This window comes from Cryptomeria japonica, chromosome 8 (genome assembly GCF_030272615.1).
Source record: "Cryptomeria japonica chromosome 8, Sugi_1.0, whole genome shotgun sequence".
Classification (NCBI taxonomy): Eukaryota; Viridiplantae; Streptophyta; class Pinopsida; order Cupressales; family Cupressaceae; genus Cryptomeria; species Cryptomeria japonica.
In genome coordinates, this window is record NC_081412.1 from 270,124,499 (window position 1) to 270,141,353 (window position 16,855).

The following is a 16,855-nucleotide window of genomic DNA, read 5'->3' on the forward strand; positions in this document are numbered from 1 at the left end:
AATGTTGTGAGGTCATCGAGAGTATGGTGATATTCATCCTTATAGGATCCTCTCAATACTATCCAAATCAGTGACAAGTAAGAAAAAATTCTCAGTCCACCTTGGGTGCAAGTGAAAGATATTACATATACTTTTGGGATGAACACCATTGAGAGTCATAGACCCAAGTTAGTCTAAAAGGAAAGTAACTATCCATTCCCATGCTCATGCATAATTACATGACTAATGATGCCCTTGTGTATCCTAAACATTGGAGAAACCTAATTTGACTTGCCTAATCAATGTGGTTGTTGTCCTACTATGAAATACCGAGTTCTACCCTTGCCTCTGCATCAAACTTATCAGATCATGTTTCTTCACCAAAACACACTATTCCCAATCTTCCTCAATACCCTCAATGGCCAGGCCTCAAGCATTAGGCCTCAATACACATCGACTTTCTGACTCAACCAACCTTCCAAGAACAATAAATTTTCCTACTCAATTCACTTGAAGTCACAAACTGGCCTCACAACTCTTGAACAACCTTGTACTCTTAGGATAACAACCTTACACCATTGCAAACTTAACAACCCTTACAAAGACAACATGAGACTCCCCTCAGCATAATGTAATCCATGAGTGTCTAATATGAATTCATTATTAATGTTGTGAAGTCATCGAGAGTATGGTGATAGTCATCCTTATAGGATCCTCTCAATACTGTCCAAATCAGTGACAAGTAAGACAAAATTCGTAGTCACGCCTTGGGTGCAAGTGAATGATATTACATATACTTTTGGGATGAACACCATTCAGATTCATAGACCCAAGTTAGTCTAAAAGGAAAGTAACTATCTATTCCCATGCTCATGCATACTTACATGACTAATGCTTCCCTTGTGTATCCTAAACATTGGAGAGACCTTGTTTGACTGTCCTAATCAATATGGTTGATGTCCTAATATGAAATACTGAGTTCTACCCTTGCCTCTGCATCAAACTTCTCACATCCTGTTTCTTCACCAAAACACACTATTCCCAATCTTCCTCAATACCCTCAATGGTCAGGCATGTATAATGGTTTCAACATACAAAGTCAATGATCATACACTCCATTCTTCTAGACACCCTTGAATACATTACTTGGCTTCTAAGCTTGGGAAAACTAATATGAATTGAGAGAACACCACGAGGATAGGGTCAAGTATCATGGCAACTGATCATAATTTGTGAAGACAGGGTTCACACCTAAGTGTTGGCTCTCAACAATGCCACACTTCCAAAATTGTCAGTCTCAAGACTTCTCCTATTGGGTCAACACTCATTGATGGCCATAAGGCCAAATCAATGTATCTAAGCTTCAAACTAATTACTCTAGGCTTGGAGGACCCTACAAAAGGTCTATGAACACTCACTTGGTATTACAATAGAAAGAGACTTCCTCTAGAACTTTGTTTGCAACACACACATCATTGGTAATCATTGTTATGATGGATGGTCTATTAGAACAGTAAATAAAATGCTTATTCATTTTCCACCATTTGAAACTACAACAAGGTATTTGACTTGGCGGGGTCCCCACACATCGCTTCAACACCAAACATTAGGCAATTCAACCTTTTTCCTTCTCAATGCATTTTTTTTTGTCTTTCACTGGTTTTCTCAGTCTGATACATAGAGATATCAGACCTTTCATGGCATCATCACATGCGCAAAATTCCCCATATGTCCCTGTAATTCTAAGTTATTAAATACATTTCACCTAGCACTATCTGGTACAAATTCTTGTGTCCTATCAATATAGGTTGTTTGCACAATGCACTATCATCCTTGACTCTTGTGTATGATGCAAAGGTAGGGGAAATGTCTCCAAACCACAGTCCCCATTCGATTTAGAAGTGATGTAGAGAATGGTCTAGTATTTATTGTTGATACTACTATATACTCTAGCTAATTATAGCCTCTATCTTGCTAATATAGATAGTAGCAGCCCTTTTCAATTTTCTAGAGCTTCTAGAATAGATACCATTCTTCTTTCGAGGATCTCAACCTCCCCTGAGAGAGGGTAGCAGGGGATAGGATAGTCAGCCAGCGAAACACATCGAATTTTCTCACTGGGCAACTTAGAAGAATTGATAAGTGCATTCCCAAGTATGGATGGCTAGTAATAGTTATCCAATACTCATCAGTAAGTTGCTAGCCCCCTCCTTTATGTGCTCACCTGCTATCTTGAATATCCATAATGAATCAAACCCCTACTATTCTATGGCCATACTATTCTAATGGGGTTTGTTCTTCACTATAAGATGAAAGGGCCTTGTGTGAGCAATATGATATGTGCTTCTCAATCCTCAATCCTAGATGCGGGATTGGACAAGAGAAGTGTGAGGACCACCATCTGAGCATGTGTTGATGTGCAATTTGTAGGTGGCATTTAGGGATAAAGTTTCCTTGCTTAATTATCCTACCTTTTTCAATCTGTGATTGATTTGGAATAACTCGTGCAACATTTTGAGGCTAAAGAACATTTTAATATTGATTCATTTGTTGGGCCTGCTAAGAAATTTGAGCTTTCCCTGATGCAATTTATGATTCTAATTCACATTGCCTTTCTCTAAGTTGGTCAATCTAGATCTATATGATGATTTAATTCCCTTTATCTACATTGATTCTCTAATTGAGTAGCTAGATCAACATCGTAGAACAAAGTCTCTACTTGTTCAATCCCCCAAGGTGAAGTAGGAGAATTGTTCATAGTGGGCTTCATCTTTGATTTATTAGAGGTGAAAGCTAAGGTAAATTCCTGTCTATATTTTTTGTATGCATATTCTAAGGTGTATCTTTATTTCTTATATCAATATTTATTTCTTTTCTAGGCCTGCCATAATCACACCTAAAGGTTCTTCTAGGAGTTTTGATCCTATTATAAACTGAATTATTTGATATATATTGATCATTTTATTTATTTGCTTCTCCTCTATTTGAAGGACCTACCTTTTGAATACTTAGAGAATTATGCAAAGATGAAATACCTGGATTTTCACATTCCATTATTCTTGTAATCTTATCGCATCAAGAGAAATTATGTTAACCATCTCTTGACTTTTAGATCATTGATATTCTTTCATTTGTTTATTTTATCTTATATGAAGTAAACTTTTGGATCTTTCTTGATGGATTCACCACTCCTCAAAAGGAGAAAATAATCTAAATTAACAAGTTTTTCTTGGCTACACCATGGTTAGAAATTTACTTGAGTCATCAAGTTGAATATTAATTTAAATTATCTCAAAAAATAGTTCTAATTTATTGGTGATATAAGTTGTAGACCCCAAATCCCTAAGGTATGATAACCTCCCAATTGTCAGGGGTTTTAAACTTGGAAAGATTATCACAAACCTATGTTTAGGTTGGATAGCTTAGGATCAATTGTTGAGGTGGGTAAGACCTCCCTCACTTATGGCTCTTCATGATGGGTTTCCCTACGATGCTAGTATATATAGGCATATAATTACAACTCTCATCCTAACACAAATCATACCCATTGCATAGTGCACCTCTATTTTAGTTTAGATTGTGTGCCTATATGATGGTTTGAGAAATTGAAGGTTAACAACTTTATTAAAATATATGATCCATGATATGGGTGTTTGAGAATATTTATTATGATAACTCCTTATGTTGGTATACTTCCAAACACGGTATTTGAAATACACTAAAACTAATAAAACATGAAAGGATGTTTAGATTTTAATGTATTGTGAGCATGTTCAAGATGATGGGGAGAAAAATATTCATAGATGGGTGCATTTATCTATTTGGGTAACAATCTCTAAATTTAATCAAACATGTAATAATTGAAACCAAGATGACGTCATAATCAAGATGTATTGGACACAATACTATGCCTTTTAGAATGCATAGGCAGGTTGGGCTTTACACATGCATCCAAAAAAATATTGATAGTTGAAAAATATTAAGTGATTCTACTTATTAATCCATGAGCATATACATGCATATCCTTTATTGTGTTGAGAAAGTACCTCACAAAGGCTTTGCAAATATTTTACAGTATTTTGGTTTGCCAACTAAACTTCACACACCCAAAAGTACATATCACACTCATGGTGGTCCACTCAATCAAAGTTTATTTTTCTATGAATCACTTGATCTGCAAAGGTTACATATTGTAATTACAAATTTGGGATAAACCCAAATCACTACAATACAAACAATACACTACCTAGAACTAGAAATTGAAACCCTAATGCTTCTTGTGAATATCACTACGGTGGTTTTGATAGTGCTTCTCCTTCATCCAGAATGCTATCCTCTAATATTCTAGTAAAAAAACTAAAATCAATACTGTAATGAAGGGAAAATAGGATTCCCAAGTCTATGCATGCAAACAAGGAATCTATTTCATTACCTACACGGTTACATTGGAAGGTGAAAAATTCATTAGGCTCAAGATGGTTTAAGCATAAAGCGGATTTAATGGTCCTTCGTTGTGGGGTAATATGACTATGCAATTGAAAATGAAGAATGCAAGAAGGAGGTATAAATAGGTTGAAATGATAGTTTTTAGCAATGCACAAGAAGATTGGTAATTGACAGATAGATTCTAAAAGAAGAAATGGAAGAGGAGATTGTAACTGACTCGCAAATTGAATTTTAGGAAAAATTGGAGGGACTTGGGTGCCTAGCTTTACCTACTCCTAGGATTGAGGTTCCCTACTCGACTCACTCTCAAAAAATTTGGCTATGATGAATCATAGATTGTTATATGTGCAACAGGTCCAAAATTCATATGCAAAATGAAATCGATAATGTGCAACCCCAAAATGAAAATTCATATGCAAAATTCATATGAAGTAGAGCCTAACCTTTTATTTATTTTGTGTGAAAAGCCTAACTTGACGCAGGAGATCACATGTAGGGTTGGTTTGGGTTTATCAGGGCCAGAGGTCGATGCCAAGCTTGCGCGAGATTTCTTTGGGTTAAAATGAATTGTGGTGTTTTTTTTTTTTAAGTAATCCCGTGTTCATTGGAATTTCGATGAACGCGGGCACATTTTTTTCAAAAAAATCAAATTTAATTAGTAATGCCTTCTTTGTCGAAACCAAATGTGAAATTATCATCGGAATTCCGACGAATTCGGGCATTTTTTCAAAAAAAATCAAATTTGGTCACAATATACCTTCTCCATTGGAAACCTCTGTCAGAATTTTAGGCCAAATGTATTAGTGTTATTACAACCAAACCCAAAATCAAAACTTAATCATGTCAAAGTGTCAAAACGATTCGCATGCACCTCCAAAGAATAATGGTATACTAAACATTCTCACAAAGGCTTTCCAAGACACACTTTCTAAGAAAGATCAAAATTATATGCTGGTGTCTAGCAATGACGCATCCTCTCATAAAGAATTTGACTCTCAAGTAGCCATCATATCTCCCACAATCTCTCCTTCCCATGATCAATCCTTACCATCTCTATCAAACAATGCATCCGATGATGAAACCTTTCAGGGGCTATCAGAAATAAAAATCCAAGCTGATCCATTTCTTCATACTAATCCTTTATACAATTCAAAAATCCTCTATCCAATGACTCCATATACTCCTGTCCCAAGTAAACTTACTTCTGAGAGTCCTATTTTGAATCTAGTATCATCAAGCCAAAACATTGAACCCATTCAAGAATCTCTTGTACCTATCCAAACTCATACCCCAAGGCAAGAGGATAATCCAAAGTCAAACGAAACAAGACCTAGAATAAATCAAGATCAAGAACAAATCCATTAATCCCATCCAATTTTTGATCGAGATCCCATCTCTCAAGGTTCTGATGATGATCCCCTCATCCATTTTTATTCCATCCAATATGTTTCCCTTCCACCTCAAGAGAAAAGTGTCCTTTCAAATCCCATTCATAATCCACTCCTTGAGCAAGATCATGATATTCCTTCCATTCATTCCAACAATTTCATTAAGAATCAGGAGCAAAATGCAAATACCAATGATCCTATTCCAAGTCAAGATCAAAGTTTCCCTTCACTTCCATTTCAAAATCCTCCATATCCACTTGAATATCCCCTCATCCCTTCTTATTCCCCTCATGATCCTAATCCACCTCAAGATCTCATCACCCCTGTCAAGGCTAGTCATGAACCACTTATCTATCAAATGGGTTCTTCCACTTTCATTCGATCTGGTCTACTTCATGATCTTGTGATTCCCTTCATAGCGCATCCCCCTCAAAACAACTCACATCTTGTTTTAAAAGCAACAACTATTCGATTGCTAAAAATATTTGTCAAAACATGCTTTATCAAAGTAAAGGGTTAGGCCTACATTAACAAGGTATATTAGAACCCCTTCATATCAAAGAAAATCTCAATTATCATGATCTTGGCTACATAGCTCACTCTCAAAATATTGGTGTCCATACTAAATCCCACATTCATTCATCTAAATCTAAGCATACACAATATCTATCCTTCGAATCCATTATGGCTTCTTGTATCCCAAAATCAAAGCCTTCCTCCTTTCCATCTATCTTAGGATCCTACATCCCTCCATCCACTATCCATATGATCCCTAACTCACAATCCAATTACCATATCATAAATCAAGATCAATAAACACACATATCTTTGAGCACCTTCCAATCATCTACCTACATCAACCCATCCAAAACACCTCCATATCATTCCTACTAATCCATGAATTCCATTCCCTTTGGAAGCAATTTGGATGCCAAACATAAAATCTATAATTCCAAAAATCTATATCCATCAAAAGATCAAGATGTCCCATCTAGAAGACATGTAAAATGAAGAAAAGGTTGATCCAAAATTAAAAATCAATATCCAAAGGGCCACAAAGGCCCTTTAAGCAAAAATAAAAATAATTTTTTTTGTAGATTCCTAAGTCTCTTATAGAAGCAATGTGTTCCAAGGAACTAGAAAGAAAATAAAAATTATAAAAAACCATGTAGATTCCCAAGTCTCTCATAAAAGCACAATATCTAAAAGAAAAATGAAAATTGGCATCCAAATTTTTTATTCAAAATGCTTCCTTCATCCCTCCATATAAAGACATCACACCTTTGAAGTCTATTTTGGGTCCCTATGTCCCAAAATCTACTATCTTAAATACTTCATCACCTCCTTCATGCATTTTGGGTCCTTACGTACCGCAATCCACGTCTACTCTTCCCTTAGAATCTCAAAATACAAGATCCACTTTTCCTCCATCACTCCACCACCTCTCAAGGTGTGTGCCAACATTTATCTTGAAGACATTTCCATCCATCCTTGCATAAATCTTCCAACATCCTATCCATTATCCAACACATATTTTCAATCCTTCCATCCCTCAGATCCAATCCTTTGCATAAATCATTTTCCCATTCCATCCTATCATCTGTTTGATTTCCCTTTACCATCACCCTACCAACATGTTTGAGAATTCCTTTAATAGCCACGATCCAACATAGCACATGTTTAAGGGTACCATGTAGAGAACGAGATGCTTGAGTCCTTCCACCATATTGGGGAAAATAAACATATCTTACTTGTGGATAAATCTTGACATATGTCTTTCTTAGGTGTCCTAAGTAGGAATCTTCATTTGTGAAAATAAGCATTTGTGTCCTCTTCTCACACGCTCGCACATTCTTGATCTTATACATTCAGTCCATTTTCTAGATCTATCTATTCATGAAATGCTTTAGAATACAAGGTTGTTCTTCTTTAACATTGTCGGTTATTAAGGATTTGTGTTAAACTTGGAAGAGGATCACTTATTGTATCTTGATACCAACATCTTTCAATTATTATTTTAAATATAAAATACTTTTCTCTAGGTCATTATAGTCCTTTAGTTGAAGACGTGGCTAGTGAAAAATCTAAAATTCAGCTTTAGTGTCGTTGTAATTCTCAAGCCCATGCAAGCTTCATTGCTAACAAGCCAACATGTGAAAAATATGTGAGCAAAAGAAAATCAATATCAAAAAGGTCAAAGGAGAAAAATGAGCAAGAAAAGAAAAATCAAGGAAAAGAAAAGCCAAAATGAACTGAAATGAAATAGCAAAATACTTGGCTTTGAAAACATGCAAGTAACTCCATCGAGCCTATGGATGCTTGGCTGGCTATGGAGCGATATTAGTGAGATTACAGTGATAACCTTGTCAAATTTATGGATGCTTACTGACAATTGGGATCTATCCAAGATGCTTTTGAAGTCAAGGTAATTCATGTAGCTAGTCACGCTAGATTCTAAGGATTACAATGATCATATGGGCCAGAATGAGAGCATTTGCACACACATGAGTAATCAAAGACTAAGTACCTTGATCCAATTTTGGATTCTTCTTCCCAATTTAGTATGCTTCTTACTCACTAGATATATTCAGTTGAATTTTTCAGAGGTTCTAAGTGTGGGTTGGGTCTCTATCTTTGAATTGTCTAGGAACACTTGGGAAGACTTATTCAAGTGGCACTAGATGTTGTAGCGATTTCACACATCACCCTTTTGTAAATGGAGACCTCTATACCTGGGGCCAAGTTTCATCCACTCTATCCTTCCTCCCACATCTCTCCTTATCCTTCATCCACTATCTATCACCCTATCTATGTCCATCTTGTATTTTTTCCATCTTTGATCTTGACGAGGATAAGGATCTTCATAAGAAACACACATCCTATTTGCTTCAAATTATCCACACCCTTTAGTCCATATCCCTTATCTTATCCTTTTCTTATTTCCATCATCCATTATTACCTTTGAGATTACTTATCCTATGTATATCCTATCTCCATCATATCCAAATCTATCCCTTGATCTTGATCAAAACTACGAGCATATTATGTAAAACATGTTTTTAAAATCCTCTTGACATGTCCATCCTTGTGGACCCAATACTATTCAATGCACCAATCCATCACCTTACATTTCCATACCAATCCCTTAGCTTGGTTAAATATGTGGTCACCTTGTGAGATAGTGCTTGGAAAACAAATCAACTCTAATTCCATAATAAGATACCTCCATTTTTAGCATGTCCATTTCCATCCCACCAGTTCCTCCATACATTCATAATGTTCTATACCTTGCTAGACATTGGGGCAAATAAATATTGTAATGGGTGAAAAATTAGGGTTTCCTCCACAAGAAGGATGAAAACTGCTTTTTTTTTCTTAGGGACCTATTACATTCAAACGAGGGTTGAGTTTAATGGATTCAGTCACAAACCATCAAGATAAGGACTGAAAATACTAATTGGATTCAAGGTGTGAATTTTTTTGCCTTCTTTTATAAGTTGAATTGCTGAAATTAGGGTAAAGTGCTAGAAATGGAGCTAAAAATATAAAAATAGCAAGTTACAGTCGTTGGATCGAGGCATGCACTTGGATCTAAGAAATATAAGAAAATTCAGACCCGATCCCCGAAAGAGCTCCTAAAATATCAGGACCATGCCGAAATTCGCCCCTGTCCTCTGAACTTTTCTCACACCAAAGGGGGATTGATTCATCTCTGTAAATGATATCAATTCTAAAGATCGCAGCTCCATACCTATTTTAACCATATAAAAATAAAGGGAAATAGGTTGGGAATAGGGTTTCTCTAAGTCAAACCCTAGTTTAGGAATAAACCTTGATTGAAATATTGTAAATATTGAAATAAACAATGAAAGGATATACCTTAGATCTGCAATGACTGATAATGCTACTTTTATTCTTGAGTGTAAACACATATGTTTTATCAAATGGCGTGATCATGACAAAACCCTAATCACACACACATACTTGTGTATGAATGATGTAATGTTGCTCCATAATTGATTAATGGAGAATGCACCCTTGAAGACCTCTATAAATGCTCGATGATGAATGCTTCAATGCTTGAATGCTTGATGATTATAATTTTTCCCTTGTATCCTTGTATCATATCTATCCTCTCTATCCAAATATGAGGGGAAAGCCTCCTTATATACTTGCCCGTTAAAAAACATGTTAATTTTCTGACATAGGCCGACATGGGGCTAGGTTTCCCACTCAAATTTAAAAATGATCAAATGGTTCAAAGGGGGGGCCAAATAGGGAGGACCAAAGTGTGGATTCATGGTCCTAATGAGGACCAGCGTGCCACTCCCTGGTCCTACCCTATTTAAGGGTCGGAACTAAGGGGCCATATGGTGTATGAAGTAAAAATAAGTCCATAATTGCATGATGTAAGCATAATCAAGGCTTAATTAAGCACCGGGGGACAAACACTAAGGCGAGGGCCCAAAACATAGACTAAATTGTAAGGGAGTACAATTTAGGACACTAAATTTAATCCCCACTTTAGTTGGAGTATGAGCCTATGCAAATACTCACAGTAAAGTAGACGAAAGATTGATGAAGAAGAGAAGCAATGAGGAGCAAAATCACAAAGAGTATAAGATGTCATTAATTTTGAGGAACCAATCCCCCAATCATAGTATCTTAACTCACTTAATCATATGCAAGGGAAGAAAAAACAAGACAAAAACAAAAAGATAAACAAAGACAAAAAGACAAACAAAGGCAAAATACAAAAGACACACAAGACACACAAGCTTTTAAAGACCAAAGACAAGACCTCAAGTCAACTAGCCGAAGAGACCTCAATATCAAAATATCTCAACAACTAATATCATTATTGAAAAATTCCATCTCAAGAACATGAGTGATCACATAAAAGAGCATAGCACGCATCATCCATGAACCATCAATAGAAAAGCGATGAGTTCATGAGAAGAAAGAGAGCACACATACACACTAGATGTGTTATTCCAGATTATCCATGAGAAGTATAATGAAAGAGGACATTGATACTTGCCCCTAGATGTGTTTTTCTAGGTGATCCCTATTGGGGAGGAGAGGAGGAATAGTCTAGTTGTATTTAGCTAGTTCTAATCATCCTCGTGTGTGTGTGTGTAAGTGATTTCTAGTTTCAAGTATATAGCACCTTGTATAAGAGTTTTTTTTCTCTAGTTTTGAGTGTGCATCAACCTATTTAAGAAATGTAATGTAAATACAAATGCCAAATGGTGGATGTGTAAATTCCAACAGGCGAATGTCTAGCTTCAGTAACATCTCGCTATAAGAGTTTCCTCCGGTTCCAAGAACGTGTAACCTCGACTGAAATAGATACATGCCTAGTTTCAAGGACATCCCGTGTAAGAGTTTTATCTAGTTTTGGTGATGTTTAACATTGCTTAAGACATATATCAAATGTTGCATCTAGTTTCAGGTGTGAAGCATCTTTCTCTAAGAGTTTCCTCTAGTTCTGAGTATGAACACCTTGTTTAAGACATGCCAAGATATGGTACAATATGGTACAAAGGGAGCGATATGGGTGCCCCCCCTTAAGATGTCAACATAGCCCTATGTTGATGTCTTAAGGAAGATTAGAGATAACGATACCTTACCTTAATACCAAGGAGATACCCTTTAGGCAACAATGTCATAGATCCAAGCCAAAGAGGGAATACTCTTCAAGCAAGGATAAGATAGTTGAAAAAGAGATATCTTGCAATGAGTGTAAAGGAAATCCTTGGAGGAGAAGAGATATTTTCTCAAAAGGCATCTACCTACAAGAGGATTTTCTTGAACAAATATAGCATCTTCTACCAAAAGAAAGGAAGGGGAACAATAATTCATACATTCCTCCTATTTCTAGGTGAGAGAGATTCTTGATGAAGGATGACACACTTTTGACCCTTGATGAGAGGGGGAAGTTTAGAATATGATATAAATTGCCAAGTGAAAAAGAGATTTTAATTAAGGATACACACCCCTTGTATAAGACATAATCCTTGAGAAAAAAAAAACTTCACACAAGGAATGACATCAAATCATAAGCAAACACCACTCAACAAAGGAAAAGTGGATCCTTAGAAAGGATAAGAGAGATAGAGAAATCATTGCCCCCTAAGTGTAAGGACAATGAGAAGAATTACATAACCTCTAAGGAGATATTAAACATAAGAAAAATCCACAATTCACTCACATGAATAAATATACAATGCAAGAAAAGACATTAGTATATGTAAAATATAACTCTAAAGAAGAGGTAATCTTCAAAGAGAGAACGAGAAATAAAGAAAGATCACAAATCCCCCTGAGGAGAGATTAGTCATAAGAGACACACTGTTTCATGCAAGAAAGGATATCAACACATAAAAAATGTAACCCCTAAAGGGAATAGTGATATTTTTAGATTGAAAGAGAGAGGAAAATAAAAATAAAAACATCATTTCCCCCCAAGCAAGAGGACAAGGAAAAATTAGGACGAAGAATCACAGACCTTCTAAAGAGAGATTATTCATAAGAGATGTACCATTTCAAATAAAGAATAAGTCCTAACCAAGAAACATACATGAACTCACATGAAAGATAACTCTATTCAAGAAATGACATCAAGTTACGAAGAATGCAATACATAAAGGAAATGGTGAAACTTTAAATGTAAGAGATAGGATAAAGGTAAAAAAGAACCATGTTACTACCCCAAGATGTTTTTGTGTACACCTAAAAATTGCACAATGAATTAAGTGAATTTTACTCATTTAATTATCCCTAATTCTTCCAATTAATTAAATTTATATTTGATTAATATCCCTATTCTTCTAATTGATCTTTTAATCAAATTATAGATTCGATTAAATATCCTTCTTCTAGCCTAACCTATTAATTAAACTAAGGTTTGATTAAGTACCCTTAGCCATTTGATTGAATAAATCTTATTTATTTGATTATAATCCCTTTTAGCTAAATTAAATCCTTTTAATTTAACTAAAAATCCTATTTTCCCTCACCCACTTTCATTCTCCTACATCTCCCACTTGCCTCCATAATCATCCTTCTAGAAACCTCCTAATCCCATCCTAATCATGTCTAATCTCCTAATCATGTCCTTTCCCTAAATTTTGGGGAGTCACTTCTCCAAATTTGGAAGAAAGTTTTCCAAATGCATTTAAGACTTTATCTAATTCAAAAAGATAACTTGTTGAGTCTTCCAAACATATAAGGTTCTTACATAAACCACTAGTGGTTTTCCTCTTGGATCAAGTTAGCCTCCAAAGTCTTCAAAAGGCATTTAAAGCCTCTTACAAGCCCACACCCCTTAGCCATGATGCTTGTCCCTTTAACCATTTTTCCATGTTGCACAAGAGTTCACCTCTTGGGTAATAGCATCCCTCCCTAGTTAATGACATTATCCAATGATGTCACTCCTTGAGGTTATCCCTAATTGTTTTCTTAGCATCTAATGATTGTTTAGCATCCTCTCAAGACTTATCAAGGTGACATTTGTCAACTTGGGGTTGGATTGAATCTCTCCCATAGATTGATAACTTTCAATCCTAGTCCTTGTTGAGATTACTCAATCTCCACCATCCATTTCTCTATTTTGCCTATATAGAGAGCCCATTCCTTCTTCAAATCATTTAAAAAACTTGTGCATCCAAATTATAGTCAATTTTTAGGTTAAAGAGCTCATTTTGTCATCTTCAAGCATCCAAGTCATCTTCAAGCATCCAAACATTAGCATCAAGCATCCATCTCATAGCATTTAGATTCATTTTAGCTCATCTTTTAGCTTAATTCCACATTTTTTTCTAGAATTGCATACTCACATAGGTTAATTATCTCATCTAGCATCATCTTAAATTTCGATTTGGAACTCATCTAGCATCTTAGTCATCTAGTTTTGTATTTCATCTTCATTATCTCATCTTAGCATTTCACTAGGATGTTAGTTGCATCCATTTTGATCCTAGAATCATTCTCATAAATCTCATTCTCTAGGATGTCATCCAAGAGATCAAGTTCTCTTCCAAATGAGGGCCACCTTTAATCTTAAGGATCTTTAGAGATAGAGGAACATGGGACGTGCTTAGAATTTAGTTTGCGAGCTAACTTTTTGGTTTTTAATTTTGATTTCTAACCTCTAACATAATGTTTCATGTGTATGTTTGAGATGTTTTCCCCTCTTGCAGGTTGATACCATATTTCTGGCATACATCTTTGGTGCCCACTGTGGGGCTAGATGCCTGATAATTCCAATTTTTTTACATTTTTTCCGCAAGTTCACGCCCCGGAATGTTAACCACGGTTTAGCGCATTTGATCCCTTTTCTAGCGCATATAACAGTTATTTTCACGCATTTAACTTTGTTTTAGCACATATAAGCAATTCTATAGTGCATATGACAGATATTTTAACACTTATGTAACTTTATTTAGCACATCTGATAGTTTGTGTAGTGCATTTGATCTATATTTTGGCTCATTTGGCCTATCATTTAGCGCATATGAATTAGCTCATCTGATCTCTATTTTTGCGCATTTGAGACAAAGCCAAAAATTTGTAACCAAAGTTTGAATTTAGGATTGTGTAAGCCCACCTAAGGTTTTGATTTTTCACTAACTTCTTTTTCTTGCAGGTTATTAATCATTTCTCGCAGGTTGGAGGGGTTAGAATTAAGAATTTTTATTTCTTTCTAGCTTTTCAAGTTGGATTAAAAAGAACTCATTTTCCTTTGGATTAAAAAGAACTTCATACTTTTATTTTGGGCTTAAAATAAATCAAACTTTCCTTTGGGCTTAAAAAGAACCTCATTGCAAGGTAAAAAGAACAACAAAATCACACTTTTGCTTTCTTGCAAGTTAGGGAAAAACAATTCAAATTTGGGCTTAAAAAGAACATGAAAAATTTAAATTTTCTTGCAAAGGGATAAAAAGAACAAGCCACCTTATTCTTGCAAGTTAAAAGGAACGAGCCACAATTTCTAAATTTGCAAAGCGATTTTCTTTCTAGCAACGTGCTTTACTTTATGTTGACCAAGATTCCCTCTTCCTAGTCTGGAAAATCATTTCTATGAAGGATTAAAAATAATACCATGTTTGGTTGGAGAAACATCTCCAATTAGGATTTAGTAAATCATTTCTTTGGAAGGATAAAAATAACACTTGTATTTTATGTCTCAAAAGTGGTAGGTATATGCTCTCCCCTTAATTGGGTGATCAAAAAGCCAAACCCACTCTTTTCATGCTTTCTTTATTTTCATGCAATTAAATCCTTTAGAGGGCTTGTCTTCTTGAAGCCTTGAGGGGGCTAGTGAGAAGAGAATGACCTAAATGGGAAACGACTTTATCGCCAAGTTTACCAACCCACTATAATCAAATGTGGAGGCTGATGAAAATCCCCTCCAACAGAAGTGTGTATTTGATAGCCTCACCCTAGTATCCTTGCAATGTGAAAAGCCTTTGTTCTAAAGGTTGGGAAGCCTCTTAATTGGGTTTATCATTTGTCATGCCTAATGAAATCCTTACTACGAACCATAGAAGTAGAAGCTTTGAGCCAAGTTAGTTGCCATACATTGGCAATATCATAGTGCAAGGGTGGGGAAGAATCCGCCACCAAGATTACTCACCATATATTTCCCAAGATAACTACCCAATTGTGAGGTAATTCACTTTGGGTTAATTTCTGGAAAAAAGGAAAAAAATGGGCGCCCTCTAGGGGGTGACAAGGATGTTTGAGCTGACAGAGTATCGAGACTAGTGGGCTATGATATTGTCAATGACCTTTGAATAAAGAGTCTACTTGGTGTGTCTTATTTGTATCCAAACTAGTGAAAACATCAAGGATTTGAACACATCCTCAAAATAACATACACTCAATGTTTAGCATTAGGATGGCCATTATCTTCATGTCTGCTATGTATTCTTGTCATAAATGCTAAAATATTTTTAAAAAATATTCAACAATCAAGCTCAAAAAGAAGTTCAAAACAAAGAGAGATCATTAAGTGAGAGAAATTTTTAAATCCAACAAAGCACCTTTGGAGGTGGTTATCAACATTTCAATTATCTTTAGGAAAGATTTTCATCTAACTAAAATAGAGGAGTATCAAAACCAAGAGATCAAGAGTTCATCATCCAACTATCTCAACAAAAAACCTAGCTAGGTATTCAAGTTATTCAAATAAAGTTTTCATATCGGAAGACTTTATCCATATCATTTGATGCACTTTGTCATAGGGGACTATCGAACAAACCCTCTATCCGACTTAGTAAGCTTGAGTATTCAAAATGAAGTATCCATATCAACCATCAACATCAAAACTCTTAGATCATTTGTATGACCACTGCCCATATTTTGAGAAGAAGAATTTTTCATCAAAAGACTACATTGAAGAAGAGACAACCTAGTCCTAGGGAACTTATCAAGAGGAGAAAGTTTCTCTACATAAACTATCAACTCTTTGCATCTCATCGCATTTTCTTGCATCATATGTGATTGTACCTTCAAATAAAATCTAATGAGTTTGACAAAGAACCTTTGAGAAGTAGGGCTTACATTCAGAAAGAAGCATTCAATCAACGCCTTAACAGTGAGGGAAAGATCAACCCCGCCTTATTTCCAAGAAATTGCATCACTTACAATGAGGCTCGACTTGAGCCACCAACTCCACCAAGAACCCCGTTACAAGAGGAGGAATTCACTACTATATAAATATATTGATGCCCACTGGCACTCGATCTCGGAAAGGCAAGGATTTGGATCTACAACTGGAATCTAGCATGAGTCGTAGGGAATCTAATCCTTTTAATGAATACACAAATATGGAAGAAGAGGGGATCACCAAGGAACTCATCCAACAATTCCAACAAAGCACCGCCTTCCAAAAGCTCATGGAAAGGCTTATAGAAGCAGACAAATAAAACTACCTCCTCATGTTAAATAGCAAACGAGTCGAGATGCTTGAGGTTTTGACATAAAAAAATTAAGGAATGAAAGAATCCCAAGAACAAGGTCAAGGACCTACACAT